This window comes from Prinia subflava, chromosome W (genome assembly GCF_021018805.1).
Source record: "Prinia subflava isolate CZ2003 ecotype Zambia chromosome W, Cam_Psub_1.2, whole genome shotgun sequence".
NCBI classification, from domain to species: domain Eukaryota; kingdom Metazoa; phylum Chordata; class Aves; order Passeriformes; family Cisticolidae; genus Prinia; species Prinia subflava.
Window position 1 is genome coordinate 4,591,547 of NC_086282.1, and position 17,801 is coordinate 4,609,347.

Consider the following 17,801-nt stretch of genomic DNA (forward strand, 5'->3'; position numbering starts at 1 on the left):
GATAAGTGATAGCTGCAACAACTCTAATAAAGCTCTGAGGAAAGATTTATGGCATAGCCCGAGGACAGTATGGAGCCATGAGAAGGCCAGATTTATAGATGGAAGAGAGAAGGGGGGGGCTGAGATTAAACAGAAACACCTAAAATTTGAAAAGATTGTTTGAATCATGTATGTAATGTATGAATATTTGAAGTCTGGGACTCGATCTTGAGGCTGGAGACCGAGCAATGCAGGTCCAATCAACGTGATTAATAACATACGTTCTCCTCTTTATTCACGAGATGGCCGGTTATATACAGTAAGAAAAGTTTACAATAACAGGTGCATTTCTATTGGAAGTGAAGCGTGAACAAATATGTAAACATTCACAGTTTAAGGCAGCCACCGTGTCTTCACAGTAATTGCTCTATTCTATTGATACCCATACCTTAACCCAATTTCTAACTGCGCCACAAAGCTTATCTACTTCTACACAGGCCAAAAGCTGAGGCCTAGCAGGCCCAAATCTGAGGCCCAGTTTGGGATAGCTCAAATCTCATTCCACAGCACATTATGCCCACGATCTCTAAGAAATTCGGTTACAAATATTCAACACACTAGTGTTTTTAAAGGATGAGTCTTTTTTTAAGGAGGGTACCCTGCATGGTGAATCCCATGTGAAGGCACCCAGGCGCCTGTAAAAGGATACTTTTGTTTTTATTGTCTCCTGATTGTCTATTTGTATTTTTTTTACTAAACTTTTAAATTTTACCAAGTGAACCTCGTTTTTCACAATAGGTTTAAGTTGGGCATTAGGAGGAATTTCTTCACAGAAAGGGTTATTTGACACTGGAATGGGTTGTTAAGGGAGATGGTGGAGTCCCCCGCTCCCGAGGTGTTTAAAGAAAGACTGGATGTGGCAGCTGGTGCCATGGTCTGGTTGACATGGTGGTGTTCTGTCATAGATTGGACTCGATGGTCTTGGAGCTCTTTTCCAACCTCACTAGTTCTGTGATTCTGTGAAATACAAAGTTGTGTTTCGTGTCAGGGAAATAAAAAGAATCTGTGTAATTGTAATTGTAGAACACCACCATGGGACAGTTATAAAGATGAGTTCTAATAAACAACCAAGGAAAGCATGGAAGAAGGTTTTTGAACAAACTTAGCCATAAAGAACCATAAATCAGTGAGCTGAAGTCTTTCTTCCGTATCCAGGATGGTTTGTCTTTTTTTTTTTCTATTCTGTGAGAAAGCCTTTTTACATTCTAAAACTACAGTTTAAAATTCTTTAATACAAAACAAGCTTCTAAAGTTATAATTCAAAGACTCTTATTCCAGAATAGCTTGAGACTTATAATAGGTAATTGCAAGCAAAAGATTTATTCAAAAACTTTCTTTTATGCTTTCCTTGGTTGTTTATTAGAACTCATCTTTATAACTGTCCCATGGCCGTGTTCTACAATTACAATTACACAGATTTTCTTCATTTCCCTGACACGAAACATAACTTTGTATTTTACAGTCCCCACTCTGCTTGTATAAATTTTTATTTATCTTACTTATTCGTGTCTGGGTTTCAAATCTGGCTAAAACTTTAGAAACTTTTCCTTCTTTGTCTTTTTTTTTCAATTTCATTATTTTGGATATTTTAGATGTTTTCCCAAAATGGCCAAATTCCTCTGTAGCTAGTTCAAGGTCTACTGGCATCACAGTGACTTGCATACTTTGAATCACAGAGTGGATAAGCCAAACAAAGCATGGAATTAAGCAAGGTAAAAACAACAATCTAGTCAATGAACACAATATTATAAACACTATTTTCTTCTACTAAGCCCCGCCTCCAAACAACTGGTCTCACTATGGAGCTTGAAGGATAGAATTCTATTGTTTAACAGGCATTTGTTTGTTACTTAAATATCTCTCAGGTTTTTTTTGTGGCTACTACTGATTTTAGAGAAATTTGTGGTATACATTCTCCTGCAAGGGGTTTCCCCTACCTTTGTCTCAAAAGCTTTCCTTTTCTTGGCTATGCATTTTTGGCTTATCACTACATTTGTCAATACCTATCTTTCTGGCTGTTCTTCAGGTTTTGTAATTCTTGTTCAGTTCTACTTTCAAATTTGTGCTACTTCTAACCCTTCTCCTCTCTAAGGCTATTGCTCTGTCATTTGGGTCCCACCACAAATCCAGCACTTGGAAACATTTAATTCTATTTCAATTTATTGCATTAAACTCATAAACAAATTGTGTCTAAAAGCGGAAAGGTCTAACTCTGGCAGCTGTTTCTTTAATTTCTTATACAAATTTGGGGAAGCAACTTTAGATTTAGAGTGGGTTTTCAACCCTTCTACTGTTTTCTGCACTAAATTCTCTCTATATTGGTCTTGAACTCTTCCCATATCAGTGTATCTCCACATACTTGCTTTGGTAAAACATATATATTCTTCTCTTCTTGGACATGTCTGGTAATTACGGCCAGCTTCTCCTCTTGCTCCTAAATTCTTTGCCATCTAAAACTCTCTTGCTCTTCACAAACACTTAACTGACTTTCATCATAACTACCTTTGTTTATATGGGTGTGACTAACAAAGGATACCATTGTAACTCCATTTCACCGACTGGTGACGGGTGACAATTGTCGATTGCCTTGGCAGTGCTTACACACATGATCAGGTATATAATGAGAGGTCCAGTATGACATGCCTTTCCATCCCTCCAACCTATTGGGTTGCTGCCAACAGTTGGGATTTTCATCTTCTTGGTGGCAAAGGCAGAGGTCAATCTGGTCTTGCCCTTTATTTATTCTTACCTGAGAATTGTTGCCAGGCCCACTGAAGCTTAGCTCTGTGCCACTCCCTTACTTTAATTCAGTATCTGTCTGGTATCTAATTGTTGTAATCACACTCAACTCTTTCTAATTTTGCTTTTGCTTCTTCTTGCAGATCAATCCCAGCCCGTGTCCCGTGCAGCCAAGTCCCCCACCAATCCTTATCACCTACTTTGATGTATCCTTTCTCTGCTGCAGCCCTTAGTGTTCTGTCTCTTTGTCTATCTCATCCTTACAACTCCAGCAAAGGGTACTAGGGATCTTTGCCCCCACTAAGTTTGTATACTACAATTTCTGACACTCAGTGCACCTGGAACAACTCCAGGGAAAACATTTACAGTTTTGGGTAGGACATTTCACTTTTCTTGGAAGGTTTTGATTCTGAAGCCTCAGGTACAAGAGTTTCTAAAACATGCATCAATCTTTTTTAAGTTTTATTTTCAGTTCTTTAGGAGCAGAAATGATTTTCTACTGAGGCTTGGCCGGTGCCTCTGTTGGTGGTCCCACTGGTCCTTTAATCATGATGCGTGGGTCCAGCCTTTCTCTGCAGTCTGGATGGCTGTACCAGTGGTTAAGTGTTGGAGTCCAGGATATCCCTCTGGTCGTCCTGGAGGGCTTGGAAACTGGACAGGGGAGTCTGGGATCTGTACAAGGGGGTCAGCCAGCCTCACACAGAGCCCAGGAGGACACTGCCTCTGATTCCTGTCCATGGGAGTGAATACTCATGCAGGAAGAATCACAAGCCGAAAGAATTTAAAATAAGTAGTAGCTAGTTTATTATAGAATGTAAATATAGAAGATAGGATTTTTAGTATATGGGGCTGAAGAGACAAGATGGAGGAATTGGGGAGTGGCCCCTGTGCTCCTTGTTCTTGCTCTCGTCCCCCATCTTCTGCTGAGTTGGATTTTAGAGATTGGTTTAGAGGAGAAACGACATGTTAGCATAGGTAGTAGGCATTGGTAAAATTTTTTAAATAAAAAGTACGTTTTGGACGGTGGTTGGGTCCAGGGTACCGTACATAAGGTACGGGGCTCTCTGATCCACCCCAGTCTGCCGCGTGTCCTGCTTTGCTGGGGACGCCTTGCAAAGCTGGGAAAGAACTGATAGATAATTAAGAATAAACAACTTTGATAACACGGACTGGTGGACTCAGCTTGTCTTCTCTGGCTCTGATGTGAAACACTTAGGGCAAAGAGAAGACAGAAAACCTTATTACCTCAGGGAACAGCAACCCCGAGGAGAATCTCAGGGAACAGCAACCCTGAGAGTTAAGGGGTTAAATATTGGCCTTCCCATTTAGGAGATAAGCTCTCTTTTTTGCAGCTTTTAACCAGCACTCAATCACTTGGTTTTATTTTATGTATGCTAAATCTTACAGGGGTAGATTGAGCTAATATTCCTTTTTCTCTCAACTCTAATACATTTTGTCTAATTGTTTGGATATATTTCTGAATAGTCATATCTTCAACTATTACTGATGTTTGGGGTATCTCCTGGGAATATGGCATTCCATAAAGCATTTCATATGCTGATAGCCCAGTATCTGCATTAGGAAGTGTTCTTATATTAAGCAATGCTAAAGGTAAACATTTTATCTAGGACATTCTGGTTTCAATCATTAATTTAGTTAAATGCTGTTTTATAGTTTGGTCCTTCTTTTCTACCCTCACAGAGCTCTGAGGGTGCCAAGGGGGTATAGTATTCTCAGGAAATACCCTTGGCTTGTGTTACCCCTTTGATGACACTAGAGGTAAAATGGGAGCCTTGATCAGAATCAATGGCTCGAATAACCTCAAATCGGAGAATAATTTGTTCTAATAGTATTTTAGTTCCAAATTTGGCTGTGGCCCTTACAGCTGGGTAAGCTTCTACCCAGTGAGTTAGTTGATCTACTACTACTAACAGATACTTCTACTTAATGACTTTTGGAAGCTCAGTATAATCTACTTGAACTCTTTCAAAAGGTTCATAGGCTATTTTCTTACCCCCCCTGTTGGGGTTTGCCTCATTACATTTTTGTTGACTTTCTGACAAGTAACACACCCCCATGTTACTTGCTTTGCTATTTCAAAAAATCCTAATGCACCTATAATATTTAAAAAAAAAATCACACAAGGTTCTGGTTCTTCAATGAGTATGCTGATGTAATCTCAAGGTTGCTGTTTCCTTGAGAGTCTCCTTGGGGTTGCTGGCCCCAAGGAAATAAGGTTTTTCCCCAGGGTTGCTGTTCCCTGAGGGTTTCCTCTGGGTTGCTGTTCCCAGAGGTAATAAGGTTTTCAGTCTTCTCTTTGCCCTAAGTGTTACACACCAGAGGTAGAGACGACAAGCTGAGTCTGCCGGTGCACATTTCCAAGGTTGTTTATTCTTCATTATCTCAGTCCTTTTTCAACTCTGCCAGGCCTCCCTGGCAGGGTACCTTATCTTAGTTTTTTCTCAGCTCTGCAAGGTATCTCCGCAGAGCAGGACACGCGGCAGACTGGGGCGGATCAGAGAGCCCCGCACCTTATGTACGGTACCCTTGACCCAACCACTGTCCGAGACGTATTTTTTATTTGCAAAATTTTACCAATACCTACTACTTATGCTAACATGTCAGTTCTACTCTAAGCCAATCTCTAAAACCCAACTCAGCAGAAGATGGGGGACGAGAGCAAGAACAAGGAGGACAGGGGCCACTCCCCAATTCCTCCATCTTGTCTCTTCAGCCCCATATGCTAAGAATCCTAATTTCTATATTTATATTCTATAATAAACCATCCACTACTTATTTTAAATTCTTAGGATTTGTGATTCTTCCTGCATGTGAGTGTTCACTCCCATGGACAGGAATCAGAGTCAGTGTCCTCCTGGGATCTGTGTGGGTCTAACTGACCCCCCTGTACAGATCCCAGACCCCCCTGTACGGTCTTCAAATCCTCCAGGGCGGCCAGAGGAATATCCTGGACCCCAACAATGTAATTGGCTCAAAATCTTTTGTGCATAGGCTTTGGGCAAAATTTCCCACCTATCTAAGAGTACTCATTTTCTTTGTTCTTTCTTAGTATCTAATTTCTTTATAGCTTCTTGGGAGCTATAAAATTTTTTGGAGTTCTCTTTGAACTTTTGTTATAACATTCAACTGAATTGTTTCCTTCAATTCAAAAGCTGCCTCTTTTTGCAGCTTGGTCAGCTATGTTATTTCTTCTTGCTAAATAGCTTGTGCTTCTTTGGTGACCTTTTACATGTGTAACAGCTATTTTTTTTTCCTGGTCCTTTTAATGATTCAAGCACTTTAAATATTAATTCTTGATAGATCAACTATTTTCCGTGGGTATTGATCAAACTTCTCTCTTTCTAAATCTTCCTAAAAGTATGTACAATTCTAAAAGTATACTCTGTATAAATAGTCTCCACTTTGTCTTTTAACAGTTCTAAAGCCTGGTATAACGCATATAACTCCCAGGCTTGTGTGGACCAGCTGGAACTTAACCTTTTCCTTTCTAGTATCGACATGTTTCCTCCCTTTACAATTGCATATCCTGACCTCTGCTTCCTTTCTAATACTTTGGAGGAGCTATTGATGAAATATTTCTCCCCTTCAGATAATTTTATTTCAGTTAAATCTGGTCTTACTTTAGTTTGTAATTCAATTAGCTCTAAACAATCATGAATCAGTTGTCCAGTTAACTTCTCATATAAAAATTTTGCTTTTTGGCTATACTTTTTTATCTACTGCTTACAATAGTTTAATAGCCTTACCAGCTGTCTTATCTCTCCCTTTGTTCTGGGAGAAGGTAAGGCAAGTATGCCCGATACTCATTCGGGGTCCAGTTTCTTTGTTCCTTTACTTAACTAATTACTCAAATATTTCATTTCTGCTTCTACAAATTGCAACTTGGACATTGAAGCTTTCAAACCCTTTTTCTCTAAGAGGTTTAATAGCTTAATTGTGGCTTCTTTTGGGCCCCAGGAACTGATCTAGTCTATCAGACATCCTCATTTCCTTTTTAAAGGCTCTCATATCCCTAGTGTTCAGTGGTACTGATATATAATAGCTGTTCCCCCCCCCTCCCCTTGGTATCTTACTATCAGTACCTTCCTTAATGGATACAACTGGCCCCTTTTGCTCTCATCATCACTGTCCTTGCACCTTTCTGCCCGAACTGTCTCCCTGCTTCTATGTGCAGGTGGTTGTCATGGGTTAGCAATGGCTAGATGTTAAGGCACCTATGAGTGTATGTTTTTCTTAATGAGCTACTGTGAGATGTGGTCAAGAACAGAGCAGAGCAAGCCTAAAACTTGAAAACAGAGAACAAAACTTTATTACATTACATAGGAACAGGAATAGAAAGGAAAACTCTAAACACACACACAAAACAGAAATGAAACTTTCCTAGAACATTTCTTCTCTTCTCCTAATTTCCACCCCCTACACGTTACCTTCTATAGACTAAACCCTTGGGTTTTAAATTAAACAATCACTACTCAAAAAAAACTAATCTTCAGTTCAGCAAGGGAGAGAAGAGCCTCTCTCGCACTACAGACTGCTCTTCAGAAAACACGGGTCCACCCCTCGTGCCCACACACGGAAGGCACTTCTACAGTTTTCCACCCCTCCATCTTGGATGGGGCCAGCTCAGCTCTAGTTCTGTCTATTCTTTCTCCCCCCCCGGGGCCCCAGCTTACTTCAGTTCGGCCGTGTGGTTCTCCTCAGCTCAGCCACGTAGCTCCCCTCCCCCACTCAGCCTAAAGCTGAGCAGGGGAGAGGAGAGTTTCTCTGCTGAAACCGGAACCCAAAAGAGGCAGACTTTCTGAGAGTCCTTGCTTTTAACTCTTTGTGTCCTCAGAGGCGTGTCTAACCCCTCAGTGGCTACTAAAAAATGCTAACATTCAAACTTGACTATTGATTGGTTTGCCCACAACTCTGAAAAATTCACTTCTCCTTCAAACCGAGACAGTGGTGAATCTGGAGGAAGAGGCAGAGCAACAGGGGCTTGAGGTGCAAGCGGTGCCATAGGGGTTTGAGGTGCTGGGGGTGCTGGATTAGGCACCTCTGGTGGGGCAGCTGGTTGTGGTAGATAAGGGGGGGGAAGGTGGTCTAAGGGGTCCCACGGATTCTTCTCCTTTTTGGTTTTAAAGCATACAGGGGAGAAGGCCAGGACCTGTGCTATAAAGCAGCATAATCGCTCTCTTCTTGGTTAATTGGATCTTTTTTGTTTATACAGGCATTCAGGGCCTGACAGATCCACCCCTCAGATGACCTGTATATTGGCCAGTAAAAATTATCGGGTAGTATCATTTCTTTAGTCCATTCTATCATACAGTATTGTATCATTTTCTCTTTAGTTTTTCCTTTCTTGGATTTACATTCATCCTAAAATGTTAACATTAACCCCAGGGGACTGTCCTGTGGTAAAAAGCTCCCTCCTTTCCCAGTACCTTTAGTACTTCTATTTTCCTGTTGGTTTATACCAACCCCATGGTCCTTGACTTGGCATTGACCCATCCTAAGAAACAGGTATTCCCTCACTTGCCTCGACCACACTCTTTCTGACTTCAGTAATAAAAGGCCTTCCTATTTTCTCACTTGTCTAGGATTTCTTTAGTAAAAAGTCCCTTCAATCAGTACCGCTTCCTGCCTCTGATTTACTATGAAGAAATCCTCCCCAACTATTGCCGCATCCAGCCCCCGATCTTTTTATATAAAAGAATTCCTTTTACTTCCACTCGCTTCGTTCCTTCACCTGCTGCTCCCCTCGCGGGGAAACAGAACCGAGGTTAGAAGAACTATACAATCACTTCGTGGCCAGGCCACATCACACACACACACCACTCACATTTTCACACGTGTGTACCCGTTCTTAGCCCACCTAACCAAGCAATACTTACAGCCTCCTTTTCTCGCCTGGGTCTATGTGCACGAGTTATTACAGGTGAATTTTACTGCAGTCTTATCTGGGAGCTCAAAATCCTTTGCTCACAATTTACCTCAAGGATCTCCTTTTCCTTGAAAGATTCCCCAGTCACTCAGGGCCACCTGAGGCAACAGCCTGCAAGGTGGGGCGCCTCCCCGAGATCAGGGGCTTCCCCCAATGGATTGGAGATGCCCGCATTCTCCACCAAATTGTTAGAAATGAGACGCTTACACGGCCAATATATCAAGCAGCAATTCAATTTAATAATTAATTAATTAACATGGTAAAGTGTGAGCAAAGACAGCGCGCTGGGTACGGTGGAAGGATTTTCCCTTCCAATTGCCTATCGATTGCTGGACTTGCTGGGATTTTATTTGCTATATTCATACATATTCGTAAGCTTTCTTAGCAGTGTCCATTTCTAGTTTTAACATCACAATTCAATACGTAACAGTCATAAATTTATATTTTGTCCTGTACAATTCTATAGGCTATTGTGATCTATTTTGATATTTCAATATTCCAGGATGTACTTCTAGGATATGTTTTCTAAGTGGCAGGGTCTAGCTTCTAGATGTGGGGTCCAACTTCTGTTTTCCAGGTCTATCAATCTTTGATAGTCATGTTCAGTTTTCCTTTTTCAGGAACTATAAATCAGCAAGCTGAAGTCTTTCTTTCGTGTCCAGGATGTTTTGTCACTTTCTGTGAAAGGCCTGGGCTCCCTTCTTACTTCTTTCTTTTGTCTAAAAGGCTTTTTACATTCTAAAACTACAGTTTAAAATTCTTTAATACAAAGCAAGCTTCTAAAATTATAATTAAAAGACACTTATTCCAGAATAGCTTGAGACTTATAATAGGTAATTGCAAGCAAAAGATTTATTCAAAAACTTTCTGTGAAAAATGCATATTATATGTCTCTACGCAGATATTTACTATATGTATTATGCTAGGTTGAAAAGTTATGCCGTATTAACATTTGAATAATATAGTAAATGTAGTTTTGTAATTAACATTAAGCTTTAGTAATTAAAATAGAAACTGTGTGTGTGAGATGTTCTTTTTAGCTCAAGAAAAAGAGAAGATAACCAAGAAATTCTTGGCATGGAGATAACAATTACAGAAACCCCTAAATTTTCCAGAGGAGAGGGATTTATAGCTTCCTTATCAACAGAAACAACCTCTTCAAGCCTGACTTAGACTCAAAGGCACCTGGGGATTAACAGAAAGTTTTTGACAAGTACCAGGTGAAATTTCTTGTTTTAAATAAAATATGCATAATCATGAGGTTACTCCTCTTAAGGAGTAAAGTCTCTTTTAAATGAGTCCTTCTCCTGGCTCACTTTGGTCCAGGAAGGGGGACCCAGCCCGGGCTGTAACTCTTTGCTGTTATTGTCTTATTAATTGTCCTAACTCTAAATTGTTTAACCTTTATTATTATATTTGTATTACTATTTTTTATAACCATTTTATTTTTATTAAACTTTCATAAACTTCTAAAACAAGCCATTGGCGTTTATTACACTTTCTTTTATGCTTTCCTCGGTTGTTTATTAGAACTCATCGTTATAACTGTCCCTTGGCCGTGTTCTACAATTACAATTACACAGATTTTCTTCATTTCCCCGACACGAAACATAACTTTGTATTTCACATGTAGGGAATGTAAAACGTGACCTGGGCCGAACTGAGAGTGGCAGAAGGCCCAGTGGGTTTGTCCCATGAAAAGGCTCCTTTGGGTAATAGGTGGCTCCATGTGCCAGCTTCCTCGCGTGTAACTGCGGAAAACAGCGGCGTCACTCCGCGAAGCCGAGGGCTGGCGGCCACAGGGAGCGGGGATGGCGCGGAGCCCCGAGACTGCCGGTGCCGTGTCCTTTCCACGTTACTCTGTCCGTGAGTTTACGAGGCACAGAGATACACGCCCGGCAGAGCACCCCGGGCGCGGGGGAAATCCCCGGGCCGCATCCCCCTCCATCCCCCGGAAACGGCGCCGTTTCCCCTTCGCACGACCTCACGTCCTCCCGCGCTTCCGTCTCCGGGACGCGCAGGCTCCCGCTGCTGCCGCCTCCGCCGCCGCTGCTCGGAGGCGCCCGCCGGGCGGTGAGTGGGGCCGCGCCGCCCGAGCACCCGCCGCCCCCGCGCCCCGTCCGCGCCCAGGGGAGAGGAGGGGGCGCCTCGCCAGGGGCCGTAGCGAGGCGGGAAGGGGCCCCCCGAGGAGAAAGCACGGTCGGGGGCGGGGAAGGGGTGTTCGGGTCCGGCTGCACTCCCGCGGGAGGGCTCTCCGCTCCGTCCTCCGCGGGAGCGCTCCCCGTGTGTCCCGTGCCCGGGTTCGCACCGCGGGCGCCGCAGCGATGTCCCGGCACGGGAGCTCGTGACTGTCCGCACAGCTGAGCCCTCCCTCCTTCCCGCCGGCCCTGCCCACCCGGGCGGGCAGGCAGGGAACGAAGCCTTTCCAAAGCGCATCTCCGCCGGCGCCGCTGCCCGCCGCAGCCGCCTGGTGCGGCTCCGCTCGCTTCAATGGAGCAGCATGACAGAATGAACCCGCGCCTTGCCGCTTACCCAGCGCAGCCGTCTTTCGGACTGCAGATAGTAATCTCACGGTTTGCCTCTCAGCTCGGCTGAAAGTACCGTGAAAAGCTTAGAAATCTGGAGCAGCGTGCGGCTTCGTTTGTATTCATGGACCTGAGGCAGTGGCACGGGCATCTCAAAGTTACTTATCCAGAACAAAAAGCTTGTAAGGAGAAGTACAAAAAGCAAAAAGTTTTCCAGGGCCCGTGCCTTTTGCATGTGCTAGGGTGTTCGAAGTATGCTGCTTGAGCCATGAGTGAAGGGCAGGTCGCGGTTTGTTTTCCTGACAAGTGCAGCCACGGAAGTTCTGTCCCAGTGAAACTATACCCTGTTCTGCAGGGGGGGTTTATGTTTTCAGCCATACAGTACAAGTGTCGCGCTGTTCTAAGAATGTGTTGGACAGAAGGTGGAGTCAGCTTTTGAAATTTTACCTGAAATGTCTGCACTGATTTTTACCTGTTAATTAATGATTCTAAAAGCAAAGGCAGATAGGGTAGAGCGACAACAGATTTTTTTTTTTTTTTTTGCATCCATTTTTAGTAGTCAGGCTTGTAGGCATGCACGGGAGCAGATTCTCAAACTCTCATGGAACTGTGTTCATGCAAAATTTTGGATGTCTCAGATGGGGAAAGTTTATGACCTAACAAAAATTGGGCCAAAGTTATCTTCAGTTACATTTATTTTTGAGAATGCTGCACAGGGTTAACTGTTTCTAGCTTACCCAAAACTGTTTAAAAAGCTGTTATGATGTGTAGATTTAGTGGTGTCTGATCACATGAAGCATTTGAGGGAAGGCTTTCTAAGGAGTTAAAACTTTATATCTGTAACATACTGCAGAAAATCATTAACAAGTTGCTCTCAATTGTAACTCCAAAGTTTTTGAGAATCTGACCACTCTTTTGTCTCCATGTGAAATGCTGAATGTCAGGTCTTTGTAAATGCAGTCTTCAGATGGCATTACAACCATGACTCTATAATCTTATGTGAAAACTATAATCTGCTAAGTGGTGGTAAAGTCATCTCTCTCCTCGTAACCCAAAATGTGTCTGGCTAGGATTTTTACTCAGTGCTGCACAGAAGATCAAAATTTTTTGGATAGAGCTGTATAAATTCTGTGACAAGGCTCAAGAGGGTCTTAAATATTTAAGCCATGATTGTCTGTGTTTAAAGAAGACATAAACTCTGAGGGCCTTGTAGTGAAAATATCAACCCCTGTGCCACGAGCATTTTGAGTTTCAGTCCAGTGTTACATGCTCAGATAGTATGAACTGGTATGTGCAGGCCAAGCCCAGATGAGAGCGTATCCTGCAGCAGCTGCCATGGTGCCGTATAGCCAGCCACAGGATTTAGGGATTTCAGCAGTGATGCTCAAGTGGTCCTAAACTTGTTCTCAAACTTCCCTTCCAAACTTGCCTGATGCATTGAGAAGACCGACAGAGGAAGCCTTTGCTGTACCATTAGGTACTGCTGATGGAGGTAGAAGCTCTGAAAATTGGGAGAACATCCCAGTGCTTTTATCGGAGGACAGTTTGCAGGGAAGCTTCTTCAGTGCAATGCAAAACTATTAATTGAGAATATTCTAACCAGTGACGAATCTTTCTGTAATTTATGTTTTGCACATATGATTAAGCAGCATTGACCAAAATCCTGGTGACAGCACAGGGCTCTGGAATGTTTCCCTGTTGCCTGGGCAGTTTATTCATGTTAACTTACTTCCATGAGCTTAATCGCTCCTTTTAAAGTCCTCCTGAACTCAGGAGTGCCGATGCTATTGAGCAAGCTGAAATTATACATACTGCAGGGAGAAAGGTGGAGATGTTGCAACTTAACATCTCTTTTAGAAGAATTAAAAAGATTTTGCCCCAGCCCTAATTTTTGTATTAAAGAGATTGAAAATTGTCATTGTGTGCCTTCTTCAACAGGGAAGCAGCACATTGTTTGAAAACATGTCATTAAATCCATAATGTCTTTGGCCTGTTATGCCTAAAGAGCAACAGTAGTTGGAGGAGGCTTGCTGACAAAGTGGAGTCTTTGGTCATGGTTGCTTATGCTCCAGATCATAACTAGTGATCAAAAGGTGTTCCCTTTCCCCCTCAAACACTTAAACTGTGTTATAGTCATGGTAAGGAACCTGGGTTTTGTTTATTAACGTAGTCACTCAAACAAAAGGCAGCACTCTATCTTGTCCTTGAGACAGAGCTGCCACTGAAGAGCAGAAGGTTTCAGTGCTTCAGGCCCTTGAAAATGGAGGTAAGATCCTTTACTTTGCAGCCCTGCATCTGTTGTAGCATAAGAGTTAAGGGCTATGATCAGTTTTTTGTAGTCTAACAAGCTCCACCAGAAATTGGCATTGCCTGGGTCAAGGGGAGTCCCTGCTGGCTGAGGGAGAGATATGGAGGATGACCAGAGGTACTGACTGCTGGCAGAACAACCCAGAGCCAGCACAATTGTCTCATGAGAAATCTGACATCAGGGAGTGCAAATTGATGCTACTTCTTATGTAACAGAGGGCAACAAGAGAGGAAAAAAACCCAAAACCACACATGTACTGTTAAGAGCCAAAGGCTCATGATTTTTTTAGGCAGAAAAATCCTACCTTAGTTACTTTTCCCCCAAGTCTCTGATAAAAAATGGCTGATAAAACTTTGCAGTGCTCAGCTGTCTCTGTGAAATCTGTGTTTGCATTGAAAAGACTAAGAAACTTTTTAAGAATGAAGGTGCTTTGCCTTATTTTTGCAAGGAATGTCTAAGATTTGGGTGTTACTTTAATAAAAATAATTCCTGATCTTTTTATGGAATATCTAAACTCTGGGTGTTACTTTAATAAAAATAACTTCAAACTCCAAGATTAACAGAATTGCTAAAAGGAATTAGTTCTCAATAAAACAATAAACTAAGTTTGAAATTTCTGAACCAAGCCCTCAAAGTCAATTTGTGGCAAAACTCCAGGAAAAAAAAATCTCATTTTTATAAAATAGCTGTATATCTTCTTTCTCAATTATATCTGGGCACTGCTTTGAAAAGTGATTCTCTCCTTGCAGATGCCTAGGAATGAGGTTTTTTAAGAGAATTTGGTTTAATTTTAGTCTAGCAGTAAAATGAATTAATCTTGAAAAAGGGCTGTTCAAATTTGGGATTTACTGAAACTGTAGTCCAAGAAAATACTTTACATTTGCATATCTGAAGAAGAACCTAGATCCTAAGTCTGTGAAGGAGTAGTCCCCTTCACTTTTTGCCAGGCTGTCAGACTTGCTGGAACTGATTTTGGACATCCATGATGTATAAAATACACACATGCACAAGCTTGCTCCATGGACAAAGACCCTGGTTTTGATAAGATAATAGCAACATTTGTCATTTTCGTAATGTAGTAGAACAGGTATTTTGAAAAGATCCATCCAACAGGAGGGCTGTATTACTTTCCAGAATATCCTCTGGATCATCTTGGAAACATGGTTTGTAATATGCTCTTGACTGACAACGTAGGGTGCGAGGCATAAATTCCTGAGCAGGAAAGATGTATGTGGGTTGTGCAATGGGAGACTCCATGTGATGTTATTTATGGTGCTTCTCTCAGATGTCTTTCTGGGACTCAGCTGCTGTGAACTTTGCCTAGCACTGAGCACTAAGAATGTTTGAATGACTATTTTGCTGTTGCTTGGATCATGGTGATAAGCAGTACAGAGCCAGGTTCTGTGACACTGGTTGAAAGAACAGAGCAGAACTTACTGATTGATGAAAACCTTGCAGGGGGAAAATGTAAGATTATCATCTTCCATAGCTTTGGTTGGTGGACATCAGGGAGTGATAGTTTAAGGCAACACATTTCTTTCTGCTGTAATATGGAAGGAAGGGTGGACTGACATAAGAGGAAGAGTTGCTTTTTCTTTTCAGGGAAAGGTCAGAAGGATAGAGGCAGAGGTACAGGTTTTTCACTCTTACCTCTTTTCATGACTGTTGTTAAATGGCAGCAACCATTGTTTGCAGGAAGTTTTTCTTGCTTTAGTAAAGAGCTGTGGGTTGTCATACGTTTTGATATGTGGCAGTGCTACTGTTAAACAGATCTGAATCTACAGTCAGATAAGGCTCGGAATAATTGATGTTTTTAGCTCATCTAAATAACTGAGTTCACATGATTTGTAATTGGCCAGCGGGTTTTTTCTTAGGCAAAGTATGTACTGCTTGTATTGTACATTTATTTAAGGCTAATTTTATCACAACAGATTGAGAATTCTAGCAACCAGAAATATCTTAGTTGAGTCTGTTAAAAGTCTCCTTACCCAAAGTCTGTTTCTGTGTGACAAACAGAAAATATCACTTCTTTTTGACTTCACTGTCAGTAATGACCCCAAAATGGTGAAAGCATTGCACTCCGTGCCTCCGAGATTACTTTTGCCACTGCTGATGGGAGAATTGCTCTGTATAATTATTGTTTTCCCTTTCAACCTCAGCACATTCTGGAATGCCAAAGGCAAACCACTCGCTGGCTGATCAGAGGTCCTGGCAGTGCTGGTATGGCAGTGCTCGGAACCTTGTGGCTTGAATCACTCTGAGCATTGCCTAAGAGCATTGTACAAGTACCCAGTTCAGTATACTCTCTTTACACACGTGAGGCAGAAAAACAGGAACACGTTTATGGCCTCTTGGAAAGAAATTGTCAAGATCCTTGCTCTGAAACAGAGTTTCTAAGACCACTATTAGTAATTAAACAGCATGGAGAGGTCCTTGAGAAATACGCAAAAGGATACAATACAATGAAAAGAATTCCTACAAAGGAAAGAATACAATTTTACTGCCATTGTGAGACCTATCACTTTATTGACTAATCAGTCTCTGATACTCAAATAGAGAAAAAAGTTGCATGTGTTTAGATTATTTAATGAGGTAACTGTTGACAAAATGGTGCCTGATACCAGTTCTGTTAGTGCTATTTTGATCATTAAAGAACTCCATTTGTTTCTGGACCATAAGCTGGAACAAGGTTTTTCTTTCACCCTCTTGCTTGCCTGAAGGTTGTTCTAAAGAGAGATGAAATGGTGTAATTTTCATTTTGGTTGAGGCAAAGAAGTATTCTCTTACCATAACTCACCAGTTCCAAGCCTGCAATCACAACGTTTGTGGTAAAACAGTGATGACTCTGTGGTATTTCTCACAGATGCTGTAAAAACTCTGTCATCTCCTTGGGAGGCCATCTTCCCATGAGATACCAGCCTTTTTCTCTTTCTTTCCTGAGGACTTTCGGACTGAGAACCTGTGGCGTGGAGTCCAAAGTTTTAGCTTCAAAGGCTTGGAGAAGAAAATGCAGCCAAGTAATGACTGAAAGCAGGACTGTGTTTCAGGGAGACAAGAGGATCCCGAACATCAAGTGTGCTTTAAGAGTCTCCCTTTCTTGTCTGCTGCTTGCATATATATTTTTTTCCCCACCAAGCTTTTGCTGAATGAAGGTGTCGCTTTATACCTTGATGCATGTTGCATACATTGTATGAGCAGAAACAGCAGAGAGCACTGGAGCTTTAATAAGTATTTGGCATAATAATCATGATAAATGTGCCATGAGCTCATCCATAAGGACCAAAAGTAGCAACATAGGCTAAAGTTATTGCACAGACAAACCTGAAGCCCACAAGAGCATCAGCCAACAGCAGAATGGGATTGGTGTTGCCAACAGTTTGGGCCCTGTTTATTCAGGCATGGAGATGAAAGGGCAGTTCTTTGCTCAGAGAGGTTCCTGTACATCCTCTAAAAAGCTGAACATAGTATGCTTGTCTATTCTAAGTAAATTTATCAGAATCTTGAAGGGGGGTTCAAAGTGCAGAACATATAGCAAAACATCTTGCTTATAAGGGTGGCAGCCCTGGAGTGGAAAACATCATAAAAGTGAGCTTGCAATATCTAGAAGAGGGTAGGACCTGCTGAAATCTTGGTGGAGCTGCTAACTTCCCTGCAGATCCCAGAAATGTAGCTTAAAGAAATGTTGCTAGATATCTAATAGAAGTTGCTCAGTTGTTGCCTTAAAGATCCTCAGATTGTGCTCCTGTCCTGTCACAGAGCATAGTGTGGCATGGAAAATTATCGTGCAAGGCAGGCTGGAGCTCTTGGAAGGGGAACAGAGGTGATTAATGGCAATGCTAGTTCCCATAGTGCAAGAAGAAAGGGATATTTAAATGACATTAGGCATAAATACACCACAGTATTGCCAAAGGCAAAAGTTTAGTCAGATTCCAAGCAGGCTTGGGCGTTTATATATATAATGACAATGTCCAGAGTTGCTGTAAATAGGATTAAAAATAAATTAAGCACATAAACCTTCATGCTAATTGATGAGGTCAGGAAGGAATTTCCCTTTTGGGGGAATTACATCATTATTCACTACTTGAGCTGTTCCACCTTCTGAAGCATCTGGTCCTGATCATAGGAGGCAGGATTCTCAAACAAATGGACCAGCAGTCTGACCTGTCATGCCAGTGATTAGTTTGCCCTGCCTGGGTTGGATCTTGTTGAAAGGGTTTGAGAAGCATATATTTTTTTAGGGTTT

The 17,801-nt window shown here is 41.9% G+C and overlaps 1 protein-coding gene across 5 annotated transcripts in view; it reads left to right on the forward strand.

Moving 5' to 3' along the window:
- Window positions 1-10,671: 10,671 nt before the first annotated feature.
- The window catches only part of LOC134563399 (sodium-dependent phosphate transporter 2-like), a 54,375-nt gene continuing 47,245 nt past the window's right edge, over window positions 10,672-17,801 (forward strand). For 3 of the 5 annotated variants that reach the window (XR_010083357.1, XM_063421307.1, XM_063421310.1), the window contains exon 1: window positions 10,678-10,798. The gene's annotated coding sequence lies outside the window, so the exon portion shown is untranslated. Of the gene's footprint in view, window positions 10,799-17,801 lie in introns of all 5 variants that reach the window. The other 2 variants (XM_063421308.1, XM_063421309.1) reach the window with 2 other exon arrangements.